Here is an 11,063-nt window from a genome sequence, read left to right as displayed (position 1 = left end):
GGAAAGCAGCTAAGTCATCTAAAGGCAGCTAAATGTTATGATAAAAATATCAATTATAAGTTACGTTGGTCTTTATCATCTAAGAACCTATTAGAATGTTTATGTATTGTTTGTTATTAATGGAGATTCATGACATAATATTTAATAAAAGTAAGATAGTTTATAACAAAGATGTGTATATAAAAATTCGAATCTTCTCAATGTTTCTAATGAAAGAATGTGAAAAATATTCTTCTTCTGTTGACGACTATATATTTTACAGCAATTTAAACTGAGCATTTAAAATATTTCAAAATGATTTCATGTGTGAAACAACAATACAGGGTGACACAACCACGCTGTTTTATAACATTTGTCCTTATAACTTTTAAAGTGAATATTTTAATTGAATTTCTATGTAGTTGCAACTGAATATAAAATTTAAAGTAAGAAATATTAACAATAAAATAACAGATAATTGTTTCAGATGTGTTTGTTATTAATGAATGAGTGTAAACTAAACTAAACTAAACTAAACTAACGTGGCAGGGGTTCAGTTTAGAGAGAGAGAAATCAGAAGAGTTCTCTCTCCAACCGGGGGTGTTCAGGAACCTTGTGGTTCCTCTTCGTCCCCTTTCGTGGATTGTTATTAAGATTAAGTGGTAGTTTTTTTGTTTTTTTATTTTATTTGATAAATTAATTATTGTTATTGTTCTTGACTTTTTGGGTGGAGGATGTCTCTCTAAATGCTGTTTTGGGTGGAGGCAAAGGCAGCAGTGGAAAGAAAGGCCGGGACTTGTCCCGAAAGGAAGAAGTTGGGCAGATGTGAACATGAATATAATTCATTCAAATCCAGATCAAATCAAATGGCACGATTCAGGGTCTGGCAAAAGAGTTGCCTGGGCTTGGATCTAGAAATACAATGCCTAAAGATTTTGATGTGGGGGGAAACGGGAGTGCCCCGAGAAAACCCACTTTCACACGACAGGCGCCGAAAGTTTTGCCTGTCGTGTGCCCTGTACCTGAAAAAAAAGGAATACATATTAATAACATGGATTTTATTTATTTAGATTCTTTGTTGAGTGGATTGTGATTCTTGAAATATGTTGTAAGGTGATATGTATTTTGTTGGTGCACTTGATAATTTGTGTAGTGATGCCGTTAGTTTGTTTCTATTTTCTGCTTTTAGATAATATTTGAGAGAAAGTTCTGTCATTCTATCTCTTATAGTTGGTAAATTACTGATTTGGTGTAGATAATTTGTTGGCGTAAATAATGGTAAACTGAATGCGGATTTTAATATTCTGTTTTGTTGCACTTGGATTTTCTGGAGTGTGTTGTTTGACATGTTGTATGTTACTTGACATCCGTACTCTATTAGTGGACGGATGTAAGCCTTGTATATTTGTATAATGGTGTTCGGTGCGCATTTCGATTGTTTACCAGTTATAGTCTTTAGATATGAAATCCTTTTCTGATTGATGAGTGTATATTGTTTATGTGTTTTTTCCATGTTAGTTTTGTGTCGAAAGTGACGCCAAGTAATGTGATGTTTTTGCTCATGTTAATGGTTGTGTTTCTAAGTGATAGTTTTATTTTTTCTAGATTTTTTCTTTGCTTCTTTAGTTTTCTATAGAAGGTGATTGCTTGTGTTTTTGTCGGATTTAACACGACTCTCCACTTGTTGCTCCATGTTGAGACGTTGTTTAGTGATTCTTGTACGCGAGACATGGCCATTACTGGGTTTCTGGAGGTGCTCCAGATTGCGATGTCGTCTGCGTATTGTGAATTGTGTGTGTATGTTAGATTTGGAAAAGGTATGTCACTGACGAAAATTATGTATAGAAGTGGAGAGAGGACTGATCCTTGGGGCACTCCTGCCGTAAAATTAAATAATTTGGATATGGTTTTATTGACTTTTACTTGTGCTGTTCTATTGGTTAAGAAATTTGAAATCCATTTGACTATCGTGGGATTTATTTGTAGGTGATTTAGTTTGTATATGATGGCGTTGTGCCAAACGCTGTCGAATGCTTTTTTGACATCTAGGAATACCCCGATGGTTACTTGATTGTTGTTGTAAGCTTTGTAGATTGATTCGGTGAGTCGTGTGAGGTGATCTGTTGTTTGTCTATTTTTTCTGGAGGCATTTTGAGATTCTGGAAGGATGTTGTTTGATTCACAAAAATAGAGGAGACGGTTGGAGATAATTCTCTCCATCAGTTTGGCAAGACAGCTTAACAGACTGATGGGGCGGAAATTATCTGGATTTGTTCTGTTAGTTTGTTTCTTGGGGATCGTTGTTATGATGGCTTTTTTCCACGTGTCAGGGTAATACCCGGTCGCTAGTGAAATGTTCATGATGTTTGTGAGGTGTTGTAGTAAGAGAGTGGAACTTTTTTTGAGAATAATATTTGGTATTTGGTCATGTCCGGGGGAAGTATTCTTCAAGTTTTTGATATTAATCTTTAGTTCGGTTATGGTTATTTTTCTATTGATTGAATTTGAGTATGCTTCTAGTGTCTCGCCGGGAAATCCTGGTGAGAAAGAAGCTTGGTTTGTATTTATGTAGTTGTTGACATGGTGTTGGTGTTGTGTGTCGAAATCTGCTGAGTTTAAATCGCTAAAAGAGGATTTGTAATAGTCAGCTTTCTCTTCGTCCGTCCTTGCGATTTTATTGTTGTGTGTGATGTGTTGTAGCATGTGATTTGTGTTTTGTCTGAAGCAATACTCTTGAATTTTTCCAGAATTCTTTTGGATTGTTCTTGGTTTTTTCTAAGTTTTTACAGAAGTTATGCCAATTGTTTTCTCTGACTTTTTTAATTTCATGTTTAATTTTTGTGTTTGTTCTATTGATTTCTGTTTTAATGTGTGGATCGCGTGTGATGTAGTGTGTTCGTCTTAATTTTCTGCGTTTGATTATTAGTGCGTGAATTTCTGGTGTTAGCGTCCATTGAATAAGTGATTTTTTTTTTTTGATTTAGGAATTGTGTTTTTTATGGCTTTCTTTATGGCTTCTGTAATTTGATCAACATAGTTGTCTGGTTCTGTTTTGTTATTTATATGTTCGGTTGGATGGGGTAGGTATGAGTCCAGAGAGGTATTAAAAGTGAGCCAGTCTGTTTCAGTGTAGGTGTATGCGGACGGAGTCACGTACGCCACAGCAGGGTGGCGCGGGTGAATCATACATGACATGGGGAAGTGGTCACTGGTGATTTCATCATGCACTTTAAAGTTAGATATTCTATTAATCATGTCCTTGGGTGCAATGATGAAATCGAGTACATAGTATGAGCCGTTAGCGGCAAGAATGAGTGTATAAAATAATAATTACATTAATACGACAGCTGTTAAATGATTCATCTGGTGTTGTTGTCAGGTTTGTTATAACATATAGGTTACAGCTGTGAGAACGATATACCATATTTTATGCCACTTAAGACGCACTTTTTTTTCTTTACAAATACCGGGAAAAAAATCCTCATGTGTCTTCCAAGACGAAAGTGATGGGTTAAGGCAAGAGGTTAGCTTCGGATCTACTTAAAGCGGCCTCTCATACAGATTGTTATCTCATTACTTATCAGTTACAAGTATTTTTAATTGCATAAAATATTCAAGTTAATTAATACTGTCAATATACAGTGGAGTATTTGATGTATTTAACGTTATTTACTTAGTACGTTGAAAAAAAATTAAGCCTTTATCCAGGTCTTTTTTTTTCTAAGAAATGTTTTTTTCAAAATTTGGTTTCATCTTTCACGATGCATCACCTTGCAAGGCGTAAAATACTGTATTTAGTGTACTAGATGGCCAACAGACGATTACTTTAACTTCTTTCAGAAAAGATTATTTATGTACTTTTGGTGAATCAATATCAAAGTAGAGTTTTATACACGTAATAATAGTGTTATAATTAAACTTGAGGAATAGCATTTGCTTAAAATATATGACTTTAATTTTTTATAAGATACTATCTTTGAAACAAGAAAGTAGATAGGTTTAGAAATTAATGGTAGGAAGTTTTATTGACAAAGTAAACAAATTAACATAACTGTTAAATATGATTGTAGTTTCTTGACGTGTTCTGCTACATCATTGGTTAAACGTGGGAATGACGTAATGTTAAGAGTTTTATAAACATAATGTTTATTCGCTAGGCTTCCCAAAAAGATAAATAGTGACGAAAAAGTCATTTTAAAATATTATCAGTAATATGTCTTCTAATGATGTCATTTTTCTTTTGTGAGAGAAGCTGTAAGGACTTGCCGAGATGACATCGTATGCACATGATATTATACTTGTTGTGATGTTCCGCCCACCTATTGCTGTTTTTTCTGGTGTTCGATTTGGTAGTTTATTTGGACGTACATATCCTGGTGGAACGTTGGGGTAAAGAGAAAACGAATAACACTGAGAACACCAGAGTTTTCACGTGGAATGTCATTATCAATAAACATATATAATAGAAATAATTCCTGTGTTTGTTTTTTATTAGCCACAAAGTTGACAATGGTGTTTTCAGGACCGCACGATGGATAGAAACCTCAAATCTAACATTATAATTTCTCGAAATTACCAGTTTCTCAACGAAGGTAAATGAATTTAAAGCCTCTTACAAACCATGTAGTTGCCTACAAAAATAATTAAACATTTGGAATCATCAGATGAGTGTACAATACGAGATCGTCAAGCAGTTTAAAACACTTTATAAAACCTAATATTTTAATAGTAAATATTTGATAGCTCTAATAGATAATGTGATAATTACTTGCTTTCTGCTTAACTAGCCCAGAACTATAAATCCAGAGCTTACGGTTTGGATCCCATTGTAGAAAAACCTTCCTATGCAATTCTGATAGATTTGCATGTTTTGTTCCGACATAACCTGAGGTTGACGTCAAAGTTGAAATGAAATATTGCTGGATCAAAATATATTCTAAATAAGGTATTTAACAGTATTCCTTTATAATTGAGTAGAATAAATAAAATCAAACTATAACCATATGTACTATACACAATTAAGGTTATCTTGATTTCTAACATTATAACAAATATGTCTAAATCACGTGGTGATATTCCTGATATTCATTGGTTCTGAACAGCTTCATAACAATAAAGTTGAACGACAGAATGTTTCATTTCTCCTATATGACAGAACGGTATAAATATCTGAAGATTTTATTTGTTTGTTGTAAGAGCAAAACCACATTGATCTGTCTGCTGATTTCACTGTGGGAAATAAAACCTCGGATATTATCTTTCCATTGGGGACAATTTGATGACTTGGGGATAGCTGTTTTAGAAACTAGTTTCACCAGTTGTATAAAAAATTGTAAATTTAACGTTTGAGCCCGTCCTAACTTCAACATTTAACCACAATAGTAAAACATAACGAAATGAAAATCAGAAAGTTTGTGCTATTGACATTAGTTTTACAAAATAAACACGAACTTTCTGCACAAAACAGAACTTTATCTAAGCTCCACAACTCACTTAATATGGCTATAACGGAAACTCTTTTGAGAATCAATAATGAAGTAATATCACTGAAACAGTTTATCCTAGAGCATTTTCATTATCCTTGGAAAAGATGAGAATGACCAAAGTACACTTCCTGAAAAGATTTTAATTTTTAGTGACATTAGCTCAGACTAAATTGAATAAGCAACTTTTTAGAGGTCACAAACCCAAGTTAAAGACAAATTTCAACTAATTTTTAAATCATCAAAATGAAGATCAACAACATGATGACAAATGTCTTGAAGAAGAAGAACAGAGCAGGACACAGTACAAGAAGAGTGAAGCAATACTCGAGACAAAACTAGTACAAACATTAGTTGTTGTTTTATTATATTCTGAAATGAAACAAAAACTTAAATTCACACCAAAATTATTGGTCTTAAAAAATCTCTTTAGAGCCCTGAATTTGGGTTGAAGGAAAGAAATGTTTTCAATAACAAAAGAAAAAAACACACACTGAATAATTGGAATGACAAAGTTACTTAAATTATTGGTGATGAAGTGTAACACCAGACATTTTAAAAATGTCTTAAACTTTTGAAGGATGTGTTAATTTCAGGATATATCACGTGATAATGATTTTGAAAGAGTATATTAAACAAATTTCTAAGTTTTAATCTGTTGAATGATATACAGTTTAACAACTGACAGTCGGTAGTCTATGTGATGACACATTTTCATATGGTTTATTAGCCTCAAAGGTCCTTATTAACCTGTCGGTTTTATCGTTACATAAAATTTCAAACAGAAATTAATAAGATACCGTTCATAGACACTATGGGTATCCTACCGGATTTTCAAAATATGGATTTCTTAGGATATCTCTCAAAAGTCCTTGTACATGGACTTTGAATGGGGTGTTTGATAAGTGTGTACTGATGTGAAAGGGTTGGGAAAGGAATAGAAAATTAATGTAATGCACAAAACTTTCCTTCAGAGGAAATTTTCTGCCCTTCTTATGTCGGTGGTAGAAAGAGAGCCTAAGCACTTGTTCTTGTATTATTACCACAGATTTTGAATATCCCACAGTTAGACTAGACCCGGTATATTCTGATGGTTAGGACATTCAACTGTCAGTCGTATGATACAAACATATCGTTGAATATGTTCACCTTTTTTTCGTGCTAGGTACATTGTAATAAAGCAATAAGCTCGACTACTAGTTGTTAAATAAAAGCCTAAAAGCTGACGGTAGATGGTTTTTATAAGCTACTGTCTCTCTTTTCTAAAATTTAAAAATTAGGGTACGTCTAACTTCGTGCGAATTTCAATAAAAGAAAAAAAAACAAATTGTTCCACAAGTTAGATACGCTTATAGTCGGTATAATTATAGAAAGAAAAACAGTAGTAAGAAATTTTACGTTCTAAGTATTTGCCAAGCTACTTCAATAATTTAGTGAATGATCTAAGATTGTGTTGTCCTCTATCTTTCAAACACAATATCTGATGTAACCCTAATAAATTCCGACGCTATAATTTTACAAGATGATAGATTCAAGAGGTTAATAGAGTAATTTATAACATATATTAGATTTTTATCAAACATTTAAAAAAAATCAAGTAAAATATTATACACGGTATTTTATATCATTACGTGTAAACAGAAATAACAAGTGACATGTGATATATAATGTAAATTATTATATTCTGTAAATGACGGAACATAATTAAGAGGTCGGTAAGACAGGATTCAATCAGTTATTAAAACTAAATCATTAGTAGGAACAAAAATGTCATTAAAGTTATATTTTTGGAGAATGTTAAATTTAGATGATTATCGTGGCTCATATAATAAATATAATTGTATATTTTTAATATTCAAGATCTACAGTTCATGATATGGTAAACAAAGATATTCATACGGAATTTACTATCAATACAGTAACACATAAAACAAATAATTGAGTTTGTTTTTGCGAAATTTGTAGCTGTACAAAAGACTATATCAACTGTTACTGCAACAGAAATTGAACCCTCAAGGTTGCCCAAAATTGAACGAAAGGAAACATCAGAAAAACATTGGCTTTCCAAGAACAAGACGAATATTTTTAAATGTTCAGTATGGAAAATTATAATTTGTAAAATATTTAGGTTAAATTCCGTAGTAAAACAAATTTTCAAAAGATGATTATATTATATTGAAAACTAATTAAACATCATTATCTTCTTTGTTCATGAAGATAAGGTAAAGCAGTGCTACCTATTGGAATAATGGTGTAAAGCTTTCTAGTCTAGGGTAAAAACACAGTATATAGAATTAAAAGTCCATTCTTTATAATAATAATTTCCCAATTTCAATATCACGTAACATTCCAATATTTCCTGTGACTTTAATAAAATACTTATTAAAACCATTTTATTGGAACTTTACGTGACTAAATGATTAACATGCCCAGGGTGTAAGTCCTAAGTTTCATATAATTCCTTTTCCAGTATTTCAATTTGTTTACCCTTAATTGCAATAAAAATTATACAGCTGAATAGATTATACGTAAGTAACGTAAGCGTGATTAATGGAAGAACATACAATTATATATTGAATAACTTTAACTCAAAATTATCCTTCGCAGCATGAAAGTTTGGGTACGCAACAAGAGTGACAGTCAGATCCCTCTGATTGGATAGATAAGAGTGGTCCAAGAAGTGACGAAAGACAATGTCAGAGAAACGGCTATGTTGATTACCCTGTTTCTTGGACTACGATGCTTAGAAGCAAACATTTTGTTTAGGTTGACAGATAACAGACAGTAAGGAGAAAACTTTCATAGTTCTCACATGTATATTTATGTTTATTTTATTAAAAATCAAACATAAAACACATTTCCTGTTACGATGTCAACTATAAAAATACATTATGGTAATGAATAATATGTCCACCATTTTTCAAACCCGGTATTTCACACAAAAATATCCATTTCTCTCTACATGTTGTTTCAACATGTGTCTGTTCACTACAGTTTCTCGGCCGCCTGCCAGTATTACCTACATTGTGGGAAGTACCTTCTGTAGTTCATATATTATAACTATCTTTAATTTCTTATTTAAGTTTTATGTTTTTTTTTCTCTTTTCACAACTTGCAAATGGGAGAGTCTCCAAATTTTTTACAACAGAAATAAAAACTTGTTTTATATTTTTCGTCACTTTGTGAAATAAAATATATATTACGAACTACTTCGCCGTAGTGTGTATAGGATTTCGTGGCAGGATGACACTTTCCAGTAAAGTGAAAAGACAGTGTTCATATATACAGTTTTCACTTTGTGCTAAATTGTACATTCCGTTCTATGTACAGCAGAAGAAGAAGATTTAAAAAATTATCGAACATTCAACACAAAGTACTAAAGTATGTTGAAAAGTAGTTCTTATATTTTCCTCATGAAACACGTTCTCTGAATATAGATATAAGTTAAAACATTTCTCAAATTGATGTTTGTCTGTCACATAACTAATGTTATTTTCCAGCTAATGTTAATAATTTATTTAATAACTAGTGATATTTTCTACGGAATATGCCACAACTGTATTTATGTTTTAATATTGACAGTTGCTTGTATTGAACATTATTTCGTGAATGTGATACAAATTTTCTATGTTGTCCGATGGAATATGACTTCACCGTGTACAATTATTATAACTATGAGGAATATGTTATTCTCTTACCCTGGGGCCTTGTATTACGTTTGTATCAAATAGGATACCATAATTACGTGATAACCAATTTTATAAAATAAAGTGTAGAGATGTATTTAATTTTTAATAAAATAAATATTATTACGAGATACAAACGTTAAAACAGCGTCACGTAGTGAAATAATGCAGTAAACAGAATATAATTCCTTTTTTGTTATCAAGTAGTTTTCTACTTTCGCCGTAACGGTCCTCTCTAATATTTCCTTTCTTTCCATTTATTAAATAATTATTAAATCTTTTTTATTAACAAATTTAGAATGTTTTGATTAATCGGAATATTTTCTTTGACTTAACCAGGATTGAGACCAAAGTTGAAAAGTTAAAATCTTAAGCCGATATTTATTGTACATAAAGAAGTTTAACATTATTTACTGATGACTGAGTAAAATATATAAAACTAATGTTAATACGTAACACAAATTAAGGTTATCTAAGTTTCTAACATTAAAACTAAGATGACTGTGTCGTAATTTTTCTAATATTCACTGGTTCTGAAGAGTTTGTTGTTTCATAACAATAAAGAAAGGACAAAATGTTTTATTTCTCTGACATGATAGAACAGTATAAATACTTTATTTGTTTGTCACGAGAACAAACCCACATTGTTGATGATGAGAAAGCCTACTTGTACAAAAAATTATATATGTAAAAACAGCTAGTATGGATAGAGAAAGCACTCTGTAGAGAAGCGAAAATCGTTTCAACCTTCTTCAGTTATTTAAAGTGCTTTCTCTACCCATACCCAATTGAATGTTTCATGCTGTAGCAAATTATTGTAATTAGTAAGTAAAAATATAAGATCTGTATGAGAGGCCGATTTGAGTTGGTCCTAAGCTCTACTTTTGCTTTAATCCACCACTTTTGTCTTGGGAGACGCATAGAGATTTGTCAAGGTATTTTTAAAGTGAGTGTGTAATCGTATAAAATACGGTATATCGTTCTCAGAGCTGTACGATATATGTTATAACAAACCTGACCACAACACAAGATCAATCACCTAACAGCTGTTGTATTAATGTAATTATTATTTTATACACTCGTTCATTAACAACAAACACATCTGAAACAGTTATCTATTATAATATTGTTAACATTCCTTACTTTCAGTTTTATATTCAGTTGTAACTACATAGAATTTCAATTAAAATATTTACTTTAAAAGTTATAAGGACAAATCTTATAAAACAGCATGGTTGTGTCACCCTGTATTGTTGTTTTACGTATGAAATAATTTTGAAATAATTTAATTTCTCTCTTTAAATTGCTGTAAAATATATAGTCATCAACAGAAGTATATTATTTTTCACATTCTTTCATTAGCAACATAGACAAGATTCGAATTTTTATACACACATTTTGTCTTAAATTATCTTACTTTTATTAAATATTATGTTACAAACCACCATCAATAACAAGCAAGAAATAAACTTCGCAATAGATTCTTAAACGATAAACACAATCGTAACTTAAATTGATATTTCTATAAACATCAAAAGTATAATAATTGTTATGGTCTTCATTTCTGCGATCTGTTAAAATCAATACTAATGTAGCTTATGAAATATAACTTTGAACGAAGCCAAAAAAAACAACAACCCTCAAATCTTAGTACAACCCATGAATTCTATATCTTACTAGCTACAGATATATCAGAACAACGGTTCTTTTTATGCACGGAAGTAGAAAGTTACAGCTGAAACAAGTTCACGAAGTATCACAGGGACACTAAACTTTTATAATAACCTCACGACATCTAATGTATGATTTTGAACGATAAAAATTATTTTCTAAATACCGTTTAAGAATAAAATTGATTTTATATTGAAAATTATTTCATCTTTGATTTTTTTAACTTCACTCTTAAAGAAAGTTT

This window comes from Tachypleus tridentatus, chromosome 7, assembly GCF_004210375.1.
Source record: "Tachypleus tridentatus isolate NWPU-2018 chromosome 7, ASM421037v1, whole genome shotgun sequence".
Lineage (NCBI taxonomy): Eukaryota > Metazoa > Arthropoda > Merostomata > Xiphosura > Limulidae > Tachypleus > Tachypleus tridentatus.
This window is presented reverse-complemented; position numbering follows the sequence as displayed.